This window comes from Lagopus muta, chromosome 14 (genome assembly GCF_023343835.1).
Source record: "Lagopus muta isolate bLagMut1 chromosome 14, bLagMut1 primary, whole genome shotgun sequence".
In the NCBI taxonomy this organism is placed as follows: Eukaryota; Metazoa; Chordata; class Aves; order Galliformes; family Phasianidae; genus Lagopus; species Lagopus muta.
In genome coordinates, this window is record NC_064446.1 from 15,770,689 (window position 1) to 15,787,286 (window position 16,598).

Consider the following 16,598-nt stretch of genomic DNA (forward strand, 5'->3'; position numbering starts at 1 on the left):
TGCACCGTGTTTCTCCAAGGTGATTTGCTCATGATGCACTTGGCAGCATGAAGGCTGTGCTGTGTGGAGCTGCACCTCTGCGGTGGGGAGGCTCGCTTTGTGTCCTGGCCTTTGAGGTTATGTTCCTGTACCATCCCATTAACTTCTGATCATCTCCAGACTTAAAACAGAGGTGCCACGTGCTTATGTTCTGCTCTCTGTTCCTGGCCCTTTGGGTTTCTGCATTCACAAAGGCTCTGGAAGCAGTCAGAACCTGAAATAGGCTTTTGATGGGGTGTTCTGAGAACGTCATTGCCTTGTGGAGAAGAACTGGGGGTTCCAGCAGTGTGTCCTTGTGGCCTAGAATGTCAGCTGTGTGTGGTAGGTGCCCAGATACCTTCATATTGCAGCTGGGTGTGATAGGCTGGGAGCTATTCTGGGCTACATCAGCAGAGGGGTGGCACTGAGATGTGTTCTGCCCTCATGACACCCCATCTGGAGTATGATGTCTGGGCTGGGTGCCCCAGCACTGGGGGACGTGGGGCTTAAGAGCAATCTGACGAGGGCCATGAGGATGAGCTGAGGGCTGGAGCACCTCTCCTTGGAGAAGGACCAATTCTCACAAACACAGACAATTCTGTAACAGCACTGTAATTGTCAACGCGTTGCTGAGCATCTCTGAAGTTTCTACAGTGAGGAGAACAGCTTCCTCTGGGCCATGGGATGAGGACAGAAGCTGCTGGGTGGCACCGAGGAGGCAGCCCAGCTTCCTGCATGCTTATACCCCCTTCTTGAGTCTGTTGTGCATAGATAAGGAAATATCAATAAGCTGCATGTGGGGCTCTGCACGTTTGTTTGCTGACATCCTCAGTAACGCACCTTGCATGTCCTAACGCTTGCTGTGCTGGCGTTAATCAAGCGGATCCCAGGGTGGGATTGTTACTGTGGTCTTAAGCTGCTCTGCAAATAGATCATTAGGCTGTTGCTGGCTGTGGTGTGGCCGTGCAGGGATGAAAGAGACACGGAGGTGGGGCAGGTGATGCAGGAGCCCAGTGCTGCTCTGTGCCCGTGCACCCCAGCAGCATCCAGCTGTGACAGGCAGCATCCTCCGTGCCTTGCCTGTCTGATGTGAGCAGTGGGAGTGATAAACAGCCTGCAAAACAACAGGCATTCATAAGGCTTAAATTTATTAAAGTTTGTAAAGCATTTGGTGTTGCCTCATGTGGATGCTGATGCATGGGATAATTCTCTTTCTGCGCTGCTTGGAAGGGCTGCTGTGATTTTGTTCTCCCAGCTCCTTGGGAATCTGCAAGGACTCTTGGCTGCTTTGCAGTCCCAAATGAGATTTTCTGCATCCTTAATGTATTGAACTTTCTGTATTATAAAGAGTTTCATGATACCCAGGAGGCTTCATATCAGATTTCATATGAATAGCATTACAGCCAAGCTGAACTTCTGATAACTAAGTGCAGCCCCCTGGCTCCTGGCTTTACTAGAGCTTGGTTTTTATTGTTTTTGTAATGAAGAGAAATAGGTTGACACAAATGCATATTGAACACGGGATCCAGGGCAATCATTTTCCTTCTGGTGCTCAAGTTCCATTTAGAGATGCAGTTTTCTGGTCTGGATATGGATGCATTCAGGTTTTGGTCCTTGAATAGGACCCAAAGGGAGAGGAGCAGAACCAGCTGTGCACAGCTGTTGGTGGTGGGGGCTCTGGGCTGGGGTGGTGTTTGTAGCTGCGCTGAGGAGAGGCTGAGCATTGCTGCTGCTCCCAGGTGTAGCTGCTGCCAGTGCCTGTGCATGGTGTTAGGTCCCAAGTCTTCAGCTGGTTTCTGTCTGTACTATTCATAAGGATGAGGTCCCACTCACTGTTGATAGAAAAATTTCCTAGAACTTGTTATCAACGATGATCACATGGAGTCCATGAAACATCTGTCATTTGTTGTGATCTCGAGAAGTAACAAAAAGCATTGTTTCTCATGTTGGGCAAAATGCATTAACACAAACTACAATATAAAGGGGGGAAAAAAGTGATCAGGGCCCAGTGAGAGCCCACTGAGACAGCTCAAAAGAAGGCAGTGAGAGGAGCCCTGCTTAGCATACTGCTAATGACTGGGTCCAAGAGCTCGGAATTGCTGTGTGTGGCACTGAGAGCAGAATAAAGCCAGCTGTAATCTGCTCGCATCGGGACAGAAAGGTTGCAGGATGTTTTCTTCCCAGTGAAGCTTTCATCTCAGTTTTTTGTTTTGGTTTTATTTGTTGTCTTGTAAAGCTGCTTTGATGTAAGATTGCCTGAGTGCAGCCTGCATGGGCTGGGTCCGGGATCCCCTCCCCCACTGGTAGAATGATGGACAAGCTCAGGTGGTTTCTTTAGTTGTATATCTTTTAAAAATTATTTATTTACTTGTTTATATTGTGGAATCTGCATTTCCAATGGAAATGGGCTGAGATAATGGCGTGCCTGGCTATTGATTTGACCCACCCTGTACCTTAGCAGGTGCTTCTGGTCCATTGTGCTCCTTTTCTCCCTGCTGGTTGTGGTGCTGGAAATGCATTCCGTGCCCTCATGGAAAAAGAAGTGCATTTAATCTCTGCATCAATCCCAGTGCCGGGTGCAGCTGTGCCCTTCCACACATTGGCTGTGGGTGCTCAGAGAGAGATGCTTCAGGCCTGCACCCGCCACGGAGGCTGAGCAGCACCCTGGGTGTATTTAGTGCTAATGAGTGGAGTTTTGAGCTGGTTGGAGTGGCTGTTACTGTTAAAGAGGTGCTGTAATGGTATGTGCATGCAGGCAGGTTGTATAGATTGCAGTGGTGCTATTTCAGAGTAAAATTAGTCTTGGAAGAAATTATGAATTAATGCCAAAGAGTGGAGGGTATTGAAATATTAAATATCTCATTTATAATATATGTTCCTTTGTAATAACATGCATCTCATTTTGACGTTTTCCAAACAAAGCATTTCTCTCTTTGGCTCCAAAGGTGCTATATGAGCACAGAGCTAGTCAGTGTATAGATTTTTCTTTTAAATCAGAGGAACTAAAAGAGACATTCCGACTGCAAACACTTGTGTTGGTTCTCTGATGAAAGAAAAATCATGCAGGCTGTTACAAGGAGGGAAAATAAAGCTCAAATGTTCCTGGAAAAAAAAATGTTTCTTACTTGTAAGGCTGCTTCTACCCCAACTCTGCTTGGTTGGGAAGATCTTGTCCAAACTGAGAGGTCCCTGTGATTTAACGGTGCTGCTTTGGTATTCTGTCAAATTAAATTAATTTTCTTCCTGCTGTTCAAATGACAATGTCAGGTTCTGGGATGGACTTGAAAGGCAATAAGCAAGAAAACTGCATATTTTGTTGGAATGTATTAATAACTGGATATGGGCTCATTTTTGCTGCTGCCCTACATGCTGTCTGCGTGTCCCCATCCCTGCGGATGGGGAGATTTCTTTCTTGCCCCCTGCAGGCAGGCAGCATCTGCCCATAAACCCCAGCTACTGCCATGGGCAGGGTTGATTTCTGTTGCAGCTTCCTAGCTGGAAGCATCCTTTGCAGAGAAGGAATGATGCTCAGGTGTGGGATGGTTGTTGCAATGTTATCTCACTGAGTTATTGTTTGTGAAAGATTGGAGATGGTTTTCAGGGTGAAATTTAAGAGTCTAAGTTAGAATAGAGGTTAGAAAGGATTTCTTGTAATACATGTTTAGTTTCAATGGAGAGCCTCTTTCCTTCAGGTTTAATTAAATCAAGGTCATTAAAACTACATTGGGGTTGAATTTATTCCTAACTGGCGTGTCTGGAAGCAGCAGTTGCTGCGAGGTTCTCTGTGCAGAATTGCTGGGCAGAGTTTCACAGAAGTTATTTGGTTTACTGGAATAAATAACTTTCAGTAAAGCCCTTGAAGGTGGTAGGGCTGTGCTGTGGCTGTGCTGTGCACAAGGTGACTGTGCTTTGGTACAGGTCAGCATAGCGACAGCTCCCTTTTTCTCCCTTCTCTTTTCTGGATCTTTTTGCTCCTCCCTTCCTTCACGTTTTGAGACTGTTTCACAGATGCACAAGCGTTTCTGTGCTGGGGAAGGAATGCTACTGTGATCCTGATTAAATACCATGCTTTGCTTTGGAAGTATTGATTAACTGGATTATTGGCTGGCTGTAGGAGTGCACATCTTCACTGGGGGCAATGGGGATAGGAGAGATGCAGTTCCTCTCACTAAAGAGTGAAGAAATCCCAGTTTCCCCAGCAGCTGGATTGATCCCACCTGTTCAACTCTTAACGAATTCATTCTTCTGCTGCTTCATACAATAATATTTTCTGACAGAACGGCTGGGATGGAGTGGTGCCTGAAGAGGTTGTGGGATAGATTGCTTCCACTTTTGGTGCTCAAGAAACCAGATAACAATTTCAAGCACTCCTGAATCCGCTGCTCTTCCAGGTTACATCCAGAAAGATGATTAAGCTTTCTTTAACTTTTTAATCTTGAAATGATACTGAGAAGTCTTTAAAAAGATGTTAGAGTAAAACAACGAACTTTCTAATCAATCACATGATATGATAACATATTGGAAACTTATTAAAAATGGACCATTATTCTTTATGTATCACATCTTACTACCTAATCTATCTATATTAGTTACTTTTAAAAGGAATTGGGTGATAAATTACTCCATTACAGCGGAATGAAGAGACTTAAACTCTTCAATGGGGAATACTACAAGGAGATTCTTACAAAGGCTCAACAGCTGCAGACCACATTACCTGCTGCTGGTGTAGGGGCACTGAGAGCTGCAGAGCAAGTCTTGGTCAGGGCCAAGGGATGTATGTTCATTTAACTAGTGTGTTGTGGCACTGCAACGTGTGCATGCTCATAGTAGGTGCATATTGTTGTTATTCTTTTAATGGAGTGACAAAATGTATTTAAGATCATGGTGTTTGCTTGTCTTGGGCTCTCATCAGCTTCTGCTGGGTGTTTGTTGCCATCAGCAAGAGTCAGTGCAGACTGTGGCTTATAGGAAGCTTTCTGTTCGACCCCTGTAGGAGCTGGTGAAAGCGAAATAAAGCAGCAGCCCTTTTCTCTAGCTCTGCTGAGACTCCACGCAAAGCGTGCAGGGGAACATGGCACAGGACTGCCAGGGCATTTACATTCCATTTTTTTGCTCTGTGTTTTGCCTGTCTGTGTCTCATTTTCTATCACTCTAGGGTGAGTTTTTTCAAAGCTAAAACAGTCTGCTCAAATGCAGTTTTGTTTCTGTGGGCACCTTTCCCTGACAGGTGTGGATTTATTACACCGTTTCCATACAGCACTCCTGTCCCCCTCCAGCATGCCATGTGAGCTGTTCTCCTTGTGATCTCCTGGGTACGTGCTGGGCTTGGGGAGATGGGAAGTAGAGAAATGAGCACATCTGTCTGTGTATTGTAATGGGTGGGGAAAAAAGCTGCAAAACAACGCTTGGTTCTCCTGCAGAACGATGAAGAGCAGAGTTTTTGTGGATCTCAGGGATCCCTCTTAGCTTGTTTTGTCTGTCTTCTTCTTGGGTCAGATTCAAATCAAAGTGGAAGATCTGGACTGCATGTCTAGTTGGGGGATGGGATGTGTGGGGCTGTTGAAATGCTTTGGGTGCCCCAGGGCTAATGGGTGTGTAATATTGGTAGTGTCTGATACTGAGTTCATTCACTACTTCTGTCACTGCAGTTCATTGCTATTATAGCAACTTAAACACTGGATTGGCATTGTGCTGCTCAGGGGATGCTGCATCTGAGATGCCAGGTGCAGAGGAAGAATTCAGAAACTCGTATGAGTGGAGAAAGGAAATTAAACAAACAAGCAGAATGGGATTCATCTATTTTAATGTTTTAGTTTGTGCAGTGCACATATAAAGGAAAAATCAATTTACTGGAGCCCTAAATAAATAACTGATAGAAGAATACTTTCATCTTGAATTGAAAACAAAAATGGAAATGGTAAATAAATGACTGAATGGGTAAAAGTGTTAAAAGCTGCAGTTGCAGAGTTGGAGGGCTAAAGGCACTACATCTTCATATAAAAGAAAATATAAAAGTGGCATAAATTGAGGATAAAGGCCTGCTAGTAAGAGGCCTTTGTTTGTTTACTGATGCTTTAAACAGCTCATTTTTTCGCCTTGTTTTGACTTAAAATAATCTAAAATGGTGAGGAGGGATTTGCTGGGAAGAAGCACAGTGTGCAGCCTAATCTCCCATCCCACAGACTTGCCAGCATTTATCATAAAAATGCTGAAGGTTTTCTTGGTTTTGAACTCATTTTTATGAAAGTCTTGACAAATGAGCCCGAGTGCATTAATAATGGAGCTGGAATGGTTTTCATGTGTACAGGGAAAAAGGCAGGCTGTTTGAATTTCGTATTTTCATTGCTTTTGACAGTCTTTGTAACATCCCCCTGGCAATAGCAAACCCCATCAGTTGGGATTGGATGGGTTGGGTTTTCCCAGCACCCCGTATTGTCTCCGTTCCAGCTGTCCCTGTTTAAGGCATCATACTGGTGACTGGAAACTTCCCCGTTGGCTTTGGTGCTGAGTAAATGGAATAAACGGCAGCACGGCTGCTGCGTGTATGATCCTGTTCATGGAGATAGCTATCTGATTTCCCAAATGCATCTTCTCAGATTGATTCTACCATGTTAGTCATGACTGGCAGTAGTAAATCCATCGGTTTGGGGCGTGCTGCTGGGTTTCCCAGCTGTCATTGCTGAATGATGCAGTGTGATGCTAAGGATGTGAACACCTTGTGGCTGGTGGGACCTCCACGACCCAAAAAGGCTACAGCTGTAGGACCTGGGGTTGGTGGAGGGAATCCTCCAGGCTTTGCAGTCGCTGAGCAGTCATTTATCCACACTGAGGTCTGCGTGCACACATTGCTGCCATTGGTAGCTGGGCTGGCGGGTTCCTCCTGCTGCTGCAATGGGCTGGGTGGGTTTCTTGGGATGTGCTTGGACACTTCCAATGAAATTATAGGCATTGTCAGAATAAGGGTTGGTAGGGGTGAAACCCTTAGTAAACAAATACATTTGGAAGGAAGCTGTTCTGAAAGGCGGAGGAGTGATGAAAGAAGTGGATGTAAGTTGGGTGAGTCCATTTGAACAGTGGGTAGTGCTCAACTCTTAGTGCTGTGTCCAGCGCTTTCAGAATCCCACATGTCCTCCTGTTCGACCAGATCTCCTTTTCTCACTTGGCTTTTAACAGCAACTGTGTGTTGCAGAGGGTTTTACTCTCTAGAACAATAAATATCTTTCAGGACAGGTGGAATTTTACAACCTTTTTTTGCTGCTGCAGCAGCAGGTTTGAAGCTTCTATTGAAATTAATGGCAATTGCAGTCACATAACAGCATTAGGAGGGAACCCCCCCGACCTTATAAATGCAGGCAATATTGTGAAGCTGTGAGCTGCCTCTTGGAGGGGGTGAGCAAACAAAATTGCGCTTTGTATTAGATATCACTCATTCATCCTTTCTCTTCTTCTACTGCTCTCTGGGTCCCGATCCTATTAGCCGCCGTGTCCCCTCGTAATTTACAAAAGCAGTGCTTTGTGCTACGATGGGGGAGAAGATTTCCTGCGCTGCTTTGGTTGGAAATGCTGTGGGTGGGCACAGGGCTGCACTGGACTTAAGTGTACATTTGAATATTAGTTATCTTTTTTTTCCTTCCAGATGCATTTGAAGTCAAATCTTCAGGCATGGTACTGATGGAAACCGTTGAATTTTAGGCTGCTTTAAAAAGATTTGAGCAGTGTTTGGGTTTATGCACTTTTTAATCCCTTTTAAAAATATATTCTAGCAGTGGGAAGAAAGCAGCTCTCCTTCCTCACTCCCCCACTCTATCCATGGAGAAAGCAAAGGGTGCACAAGGTGCTCCAACCCTGCCCACTCAGCACAGAAAGCCGGATCAGATTCCAGCAGAGGCTTCCAGCCCCTGCTTTCATTGCAGGCAGTATTTCTGGGAAGCAAAACAGTCAATGAGTTTATTGCTCATGTTCAAAACACATGGGGAAAAAGGGAACCCAAAGGGAAATCCTGACTTGCTTCCTGTCTTCATGCCCTTTCCATCACTGTGTGTCAAAGCTTGTGCTGCTGGAGAAGCTTTTGGCTACCGAGAAAGGAGTCCAAATGTTACTGTATTGCTAATTACTGGAAATATCTTAGTGTTTTTTATTTGAATCTTCAAAGGGTGAAGCTTTTATTGTAGAGAAATATTGTATCACTTGAAATATTGCTGTTGCACGTGCAAGGCTGTGGATCAGGGAGATTGCCTGAATTAACTTGACTCCATGGTGAATGGGAAGGGTAAGAACTCCTGAGAAGAGCCACAGGAGCCAGGCAGAGCCTTGATTCATGGGAATATTTCATGGGTGGAGACACAGGGAGAAGCAGGTCTGAAAAGAAATGACACCATTTGTCCCAGTGTGCCAGGTGGAGCTGGGCTGGGTTGGCATGTTGATGGTTGGGACTGGGTGGTAGGAACTGGAGAGGGGTGAAACTGCCCATCCCCTGCAGGTCAGATCATAGTGTATCTCCTTCCAGGGACAGCTCATGAATTAGGAGGCGGTGAAAATCCCTCTGAAAAAGAGTTTCTGGCTTTCCTCTGGCTTAGCCAAAGGCGGTGATTCTGCAGAAATCAGCGGAGTTGATTTTGATTTACTGAGTTTAAATGAAAGGATTATGCCGAGGGGCCTGGAGTCTTTAAGCTGCTGTACTTTATTGAAATTGACAGTGTCACGTTATACCAGCTAAGGATGTGGCCTGATTTTTGTTTCTGGGATGTAATGCAAAACCTCTCAATGGGGACAGTTATTTTTGAGAGCCTTCTACATCTTCTCTAAGTTGTATGTGTCTCCAAATTACTCAGATCTAAATAGCCCAGGAAGAATATTCAGCTTTGGATGATAGGATTTGGATTTCTATTAATTTCTACTCATGACGTTTTCTCCAATAGCTGAGATTCTGGAGATACAGGGATTAACTGGTAATATTTAATAGACCAATCGTTATTTGTTAATTCACTGCTTCCTTTTTCTGTCTTCCTTAAAATACAGTTTTATCTAGTTCAATCTCAAGATCACTGGAGCTGGACCTGTGTGTGTTGTTTTATTTTTTTGCAAGACCATACATGCTTAATTAAAGCCCTCTGAAGCCAATGGAAGCTTTCTTCTACAGCCACATCTTATTAGATTAGTACAAACCCTGCTTGTTCCTGAGGTGAAAGTTGGTGTTATAGGAAACTGCTCTGCCTTGATGGTTGTATTAAAGCATTCCCGCAGCTTGCACTTAATTTGTGGTATGTTATTATTCCTTTAATATACCTGATGAAGCACTCAGTACTGTAGATACATACACCGTACATGTGCTACTTTCTCAAGGTCCATCAGTTTGCTTTGGGATTAAGTTACTGGAGAAAAATCTTGCACAAAGGGACGTAGAAGGGCTGTGTGCTCATTGTGGGGTGAATGGCCACACAAAGACTTGCTAAGGAGCAGCCACAGGGTAGGATTATCCTAGAATTCTGTGGCAAAGTTCCTTCTCAAGGTAGAGCTTGGGTAAATGCCTGAATGCAAGGAGTCAATATTGCTCTAATCTCTTGTTCTGCCCTAAAATAGACTCTGCTGTTACAGCCCTTGCTCCAAATCCTTGTGCATACGTGGGCTTGGTGAGCTAATATTGGATTTCTATCCTACCTGTGACGCTGGAAGTCAATGCAGACATGACAGCATGTACCCAGCACTCCTGGTGCCAGGTCTGCATGCAGTGGAGTCCCTGGAAACAACAGAATATGATAGAAATTGCTCTGGGAGGTGCTGCTTTGCTTTATCTCCTTTGAGTTCTGTAAGAGATCTGTGCAATTAGAAGGCAGATTAAACAGCTGTCAGCAGTTCATAGCATGCCATTTCCAGGGCACTTAGAACTACAGGAACTGTAGAAGTCTACTGAGTGTTTAACTCCACAAATGAGGTGAGCTTTGTGAAGGTTACACAAGCAGATTCTGTCAGGATACCCAGCTACCAGTGCAAGGATTGACATAGGGAACAGTAAGGCCACTGTGGCTGTCACTTTAAGAATTTCAGGCAGACTTAATAAAGTACAGACACTATTATGGGATGGTATGCTTTTAATGTGCCTTTTTATTTTCTGCCATACTGAAGAGTTTTAGATCCAAGAGGTTCCTTACAGCAGAGTCCTGAACCATTGCCTTGCCCTGATTAAGTTCTTAGTACTCAAATTCCTGTAAATTGCTGTGAAGTTAAAAGTCACCATTTAAAAAGATTATTATAATGAGTTTCGGATCCTTTTCCAGTTTATAGATGAAACACTGCATTGAATGTAAGCAGTATCATGCTCTGTTACACAATCCTGGGTAGCTCTCACTCAAAGATAAATCAAAGTGGACTAAAGAAGAGCATTTTCTGTAACATGGATTTATGGCAGTGCACAACAAACCACTTCTCAGCTGCAGCATTTATGGCATTCTAGTTAACATTAAAAGTGTCCAAATAAATGATTAAATTTAAATTACCCACTAGCACCTCTGCTACCTTGCACCAATGTAATAAAACATATTGAAACTGTAAGAGCCAAATGCAACAACATCCTCCTGCTGTGCCATTAGCTTTCCCCAAATGCTGAGATATTTGCAGGTCATGCTCTGTCTCTGCAATACAAAGGAGAGGAAAAGCAAAGGCATTCCTGGACTTCAGGTAGCAGAAAGAGAAATCATGGGAGAGTGAAGTGCAAGGGTAAAGCAATGAGATGTGAAGGATTTAACCACTAAATCTGTGTCCTGCCACCACAGGCCCTGGAACGTGTGAGGCAGCGACCCTCATCTCCAACCCAGTGCTTGGCAGCTGTAAGGAAAGGGACCTGAAATGGCTCAGTGGGATACGAGTGTATCCAATTAGGATCTCTTTTTTGCACTGCATATTGAATTCCATGTCTAATTTGCCTGATGGCAGCCTATTGCTTTACATTTCTGGTGCCCCTGAGGAGGGGGCAGGAAACCTTCCCTGCATCTTGGCAGACGGACTTGCTCTGGGCATGCTTTTCAGTCCCTGTCTCCTTATTTTCCTGTGCTAGCAAGCATGATGTCAGTGACTGGGATGTGTTCAATGACAGGCAAAGCCTGGCCAGCTGGAAAGAAGTCTTTTGGCTTTGCTTAGATGCGTGTGTCTTGGGGCTGAGGAGAGAAGTCTATGGTCTGCTATTATCTCTAGGCTATAAGAGCAGAAAGAATGCTTGCCCAGGGTGGTGGTGGAGTCACTGCTGTGGCCCATGTTCAGCAGAGGCATCGCCCTGTGGCTTAAACCTGACACAAGAGGAAAACACTTGGGTCGCAGGTTTCAATTAAATGAGCGGAATGTAGAAGTTGATGGTATTCTATGAAAACTCAATAAACCTTGAGAACAGCATCAGGGCTGATATCTGTAATTTAAAATAATGGATATCAAGAAATTGTTTCTCATTTATCTTTGCTGCCGAGTTTCAGAGGCACCAAAGAGACTTCATTAGATTTTTTTTTTTCTTTTTTTAAATAGCTTCATCTATCTCAATCAATGATGGGTTCTAGAGGTGGCTGACTATTATGCTTAATAATACACAGTATAGAAAAAAAACCGCCATCCTCTCACAGTTTCTGACACGTGTGGAAAGGATGTATGAAATCACTTCTTGGTGGTAGATAGATACAGGCTTTAAAAAAAACCAAAAAGCAAAAACAAAACAATCCCCAATTCCATTACGCAAGATAAATGTGTTTTTGTTGCAATATGTGATCTGTAGGCAGAATATTTAAATCTCTGTTCTACACAGGCTGAAGTTTCATTAGAGGAAATTACTTTGGGTTTAAGCAAATACTGCTCCCTGATCGTGCCTCAATGTTATCCTGAGAGCACTGCACTGAGAAGCAGCTCCAGGAGACCTGGGCTAGCCTGAGCCTGGAGGGATTGCTTAAGAGAAGTTTGGTCACTTTTGGAGCACTGACAACCTGTGTTATCCATCTGTAATCTCCCTTGTTCCCCCTGTCCCTCTGCGGGTGCCCAAGGCCCCATCAGATGCTGTATGAGGACAGTGGGCTCAGCATCACCACCGGGTGCCTGAGCTGAGTTTTGGGGATGAAGCACAGAGGAGCTGTGAAACTGCTAAGAGAGGGGAAAACAGAGTTTGTGAAAGGAGCGTGTGGAATAACTCCTCCTGGAGAGGACTGAGGTGCATAAATGGAAAGAAGCTTTTCAATTGCCGTTAGCATATGGAGGACTCGGGATTCTTTATTTCTGTTGCTCCTGTACATATGCAGTGTTCCAAGCCCCTCTGTGGAGGATGAGGATAGGAGAAGCAAGTTTTACTGCTTCATGGGTGATCTGGATGTGGTGAGGAGGTGGATGATGGCGAGCTTGTGCAGGGTAATGCTGTGGATCAGGAGTTGGACTCGATGATCCTTATGGGTTCCTTCCAACTTGGGATACCCTGTGATCCTGGGTAAGATGCATGCAAGTGTGATGATTATTGAAACACTCAGTGCATAAATATCCAGACTAATAGAAAGACCTTACTTTAAGAGATGGCCATATGTTTTCCTGCGTGATGCCCAAGTATCAACAGAACCAGTTTGGGGAGGGCATGACTGTTTAAATGAGTGATTGAATGAGACTAAGCCAGACAGGGAATGTACTATATAGGGGACCTCTGGAGATTTTGCTCTATTAGTCCCAAGATGCATCATCTGGTGCAAATATTAAGGCTGGCAGAGTATCTGAAGATGCTACTGAATAATTTCTGTGTTTTGGCAAGAATTAATGTGCAGCTGCAGAAGCAGGGAGAGAGGAGTGAACGTGGTGGCAATTAAGGAGTTAACTGAGTGCAGACTCAGGCAGATGTGAGGTCTGGTCATGCATTAGTACAGTTAACATCGGGCAATTAAGTGCTCCAGATAAGTGCAAAAAGATTAGAGCCCTCTGATAATTCACACCAACAGTTTACCTGAAATGGGATAATCAGACATGATCTTCATTTCCAAGTTACAGCCTGCCTGAAATGGGGTAATTGAATGTGATATTCACGAGTTATTCTGTTCTTAACAGGAGTAAGTAATAAGCCCCATGGCATCTCTCTTACAGGGATCTCAGATACAGTGTTTTCTATCAGAGCTTATTTCTTTCAATTCACTCCTAAAAATAAAAAAAAAATCCCATCGCCTTCAGTTATGTAGTTGTATTTCAACTTCTAGCAGCTGTATGGATCTGCACTGACAGTGAGTTCTAAGCAGGCTCTGCGTGCTGTCATGCACAACTACGGTGTTTGCAGTGTACGCTGTGCAGCTGTCTAATTCAACTCCCAGGGTTTAAGGTGTTTCTTCTATTCTTGTGCTGTTAAAAGTGTGAACCTGATCTTCGGTGAGGTGATCCAAGGAACTCCTGAAACATCAGAACGGGTCAGGCTCTGTTTTGTGAAGGTAAAGGTGCCATTGGTTCCCTGGCAGGGCTGGGGCAGGATGGTATCTGCTGTTCCTTAGGAGGCAATGAGTTATTATATACACTTTGAAAATGAACTCTCTATTCATACTGGACTTGTGAAGCATGTTATTCTCTGAGATTCCATTCACTCACTTTGAGCACAACTGAGGAGTAGTTTCCAAAGGTTACAGCCACTCCTGGGATCAATAATTCTGGCGTGGTTGTGTACAAGGAATAAGTGAATCTTGGCATCTTGGCATTCAGATGCTTGGGAGCATCAGTTTCTGTGTTCAGGTGGGATGTGATGGATCTCTAGAACTGCAGGAAGAGGTGGTGTGCTCATGCTAAAGGTTGCTGAAGTGTGAGCTCCAAGTAGGGAAAGAAGTCCAGGTCAGTGCTCCTTGGAAATAGGGGCTCTCAGTTATGCATGCTGGGCACTTGGAAGCTTTTGCATGTGTGGGCTTTTTTTCTCATGGGTTTGGGTAGGAAACAGAGTGCAAAATGATGGAGGTGGCCTGGCAGAGCAAAGCTTCCCATGGGCTGCTGGTCCCTGGTGGATGCTCCAGGCTGTGAGAATGCCCTGCAAGCAGAGCTTCTATGTGCAAAAATGTGGTGCCCACAAACCTCTGTTTAGCTGTCCTTTTGTTTGCTGTGGAATTGCAACATCTTGAGTCAATACTTGAGCTGGGCACACTACATTAACTACTGTCACATCTCATAAAGTGATCATTAATCAGTAATCATTGGCCATGTTCAAAATGTGTTCGCTGTGTTTGTAATTTTTTTCTACACTAATGGTTCCTAATAATCATATCAGAGATCAAAGCATGTCACTAAAACTTGCAAAGTGAATTCATCTTTTTTCATCCTAGTGTTTCCAAGTACTGGTCTGGAATTCTCTATGAAAATATTGATTAAAGCAACTGATTTTTGGAACAAAACCTGCTGAATGGAATCAATAGTCTGAGAACGTACCAGTCCGTCTTGCTGGGATCCTCCATGGATGATGTCTTTCAAAGGCTCTTCCATCCTTCCTGGTGATGAAACCCAATCTGCAGTGTCCTGCAGCTCTACCAAAGCCACCAGCATTACTTGTTACCATGTTTGGCTCATTTTGGGTGGGGAACTGTTCTGCAACCTGCAGTTCTTGTCTGCATGTATGCACTGATGGACGCAGCTTTCTTTTGGATGGCTTACCAAAACTTTTTGAGATGATGATGATGCTTTTTGGAATCCCATAACAATTTTAGGCTAAGGTAATGTTTAAAATCTCTTATTCGTATATAAATACTATTTATTTTGAGTGACGTTTGTGATTTTGAAAATGAAATTCCAAGGGGAGCATCCAGAGCTCTCCTGCTCCCCATCATGGTGCAGTGACTCGGTGCTTCTGGGGACCTGTACATCCCTGAGCAGGAAGGAGTCCATGCAGTGAGGTTCCTCGAGCTCTTCTGGGAAGGATGAGAAAGGAGGGGAAGTAATAGTATTTAAACCTAGAAATATTTACTTTACTTGCACAGGAGTTCTTAATATTGCTTCTGTAAAGGGTGGGATGAAAGGAATATAGAAAACCCAAAGAGGTCTATATAAACCCAGGATTATAACTGCTTTGTGCCATCAGGTGAGACCAGTCTGTCCTCCATTTGCACTCCTCTAAGCATTTGCTCAGGTTTTACTTGACTGTCTGTTTTATTTTCCTGTTTCACCTCAGGCTTCCTAGAAAACCTGGGTTTTCTGTCCCCTAAAGGTCACAGACTTCACAGCTCAGCAATGCTGATTTTTGTTGCGCAGCCTTCTGCTCCATTAGTGCAGTCCATAGGTTGTTTCTAATCCCCAGAATTGATTTATTTAATCCTTGTAGGTGCCATTTGTTACGCGTTATTCGCAGCGTTTATTCACAGCACAAACAGATGGTCAACGAAACCAATTAACCTTTCCCAATCTCTCTTTCAGGCTTTCCACGTTCTCAGAGTCTACGGACAAATGAACACAAACCACTGGGAGATGTCCTGCCAGACAGAGATGAATAGGATGGCCAGCGGGCGCGCGCTGCTGGGCACAGGCCCAGGCTCCGTGCTCAGGACTACTGCTGACAAACCAGGTAGGAGAACAGAACTGCCAAGGCATGGAGTGATGGAAGTTGGTCTGTTTGCTTATTTAATGCTGTGGGGGATAGAAGGCATAGCAGCTTATTCTCTTTCCTGGATTTTGGGGCTATAAGGAGCGTATTTTGAGGTTGAAGGAAAGGACAGACCGTGCTCTGGTTGTTTCACAGCCTGTTAGTTGTTGTTGGAGCACTGGACCCATTGGATGGACACGTGCGTTGTCCTTTTGTGAAATCTTAAACAAAATGAACTGAAGGGACTCAGGATGGGATTTCTGAGTTTGTTTCAGCTGGATTTCCTGATCTTAATTAGCAGATATGATGTTGCATGGCGAGATGTGATGGTTTTCTCAGTAAAAGCTATGTGTGTCCGTGCAGTGACTGCAGTCTGTGCCTGCTGCTACCTGCTTATCCCATTGGGGTTTGACTTCTGGTAAGTTGAGCAATGGCTGCCCCAAGGGGAACTCAGCAGGCAGACATCTCCCAGTGTCTCACCCCAGGTTCTCCTTTTGCACAGATATACAAAAGCAATATGTTTGGACATTTCATAGTTAATATAGCAGAGTTGTTTCAGAGGGGAAAAAAAAATACTTGCTGCAGGTGACTGGCATGAACAAAAGCCCGGCTGCCAGATGGGAAGTTGTATTTATTACTTCTACAAGTTCTTTCCCCTTTGTTTCCTCTCCCTGTTAGATGAGCTGGCTCTGCACAGGGATAGATAGTGCAGATACTCCTTTCCCACCCTGCCCTGTGCTTTGGTGGCTGGTTGTGTGCTGGATCTCGATGGCTCAGGCTCTGCCCAGGGATAGATGGCTGAACCTGAAGGCCGAGTCCCTCAGCTGAAGTGCAAGGCATCATAGTTAAATCAAGATCTCTGCATTTTGGGCCCCTTTCTAAGGCAGAAAAGAGGCAAAGATTCAATAAGAAGCACAAGTGTATTCTGCCAATCTGAGTCTGGTTGGTTTTTTTTGATTGCTTTTGAAGAGCAGAATCTGTAAAAACAATATTTTTTTTCCTGCTAGATTTTCAAATGGTAGCAAGATGCTCTTGTGTC

General features: G+C 44.3%; 1 long non-coding RNA gene across 3 annotated transcripts in view; it reads left to right on the forward strand.

Moving 5' to 3' along the window:
* Positions 1 to 16,598, forward strand: part of LOC125700069 (uncharacterized) — a 56,949-nt gene that overhangs the window by 14,534 nt on the left and 25,817 nt on the right. For all 3 annotated transcript variants that reach the window (XR_007379772.1, XR_007379773.1, XR_007379771.1), the window contains exons 2-3: positions 14,313 to 14,696; positions 15,394 to 15,541. This is a non-coding gene — a long non-coding RNA (uncharacterized LOC125700069). The remainder of the gene's footprint in view (positions 1 to 14,312; positions 14,697 to 15,393; positions 15,542 to 16,598) is intronic.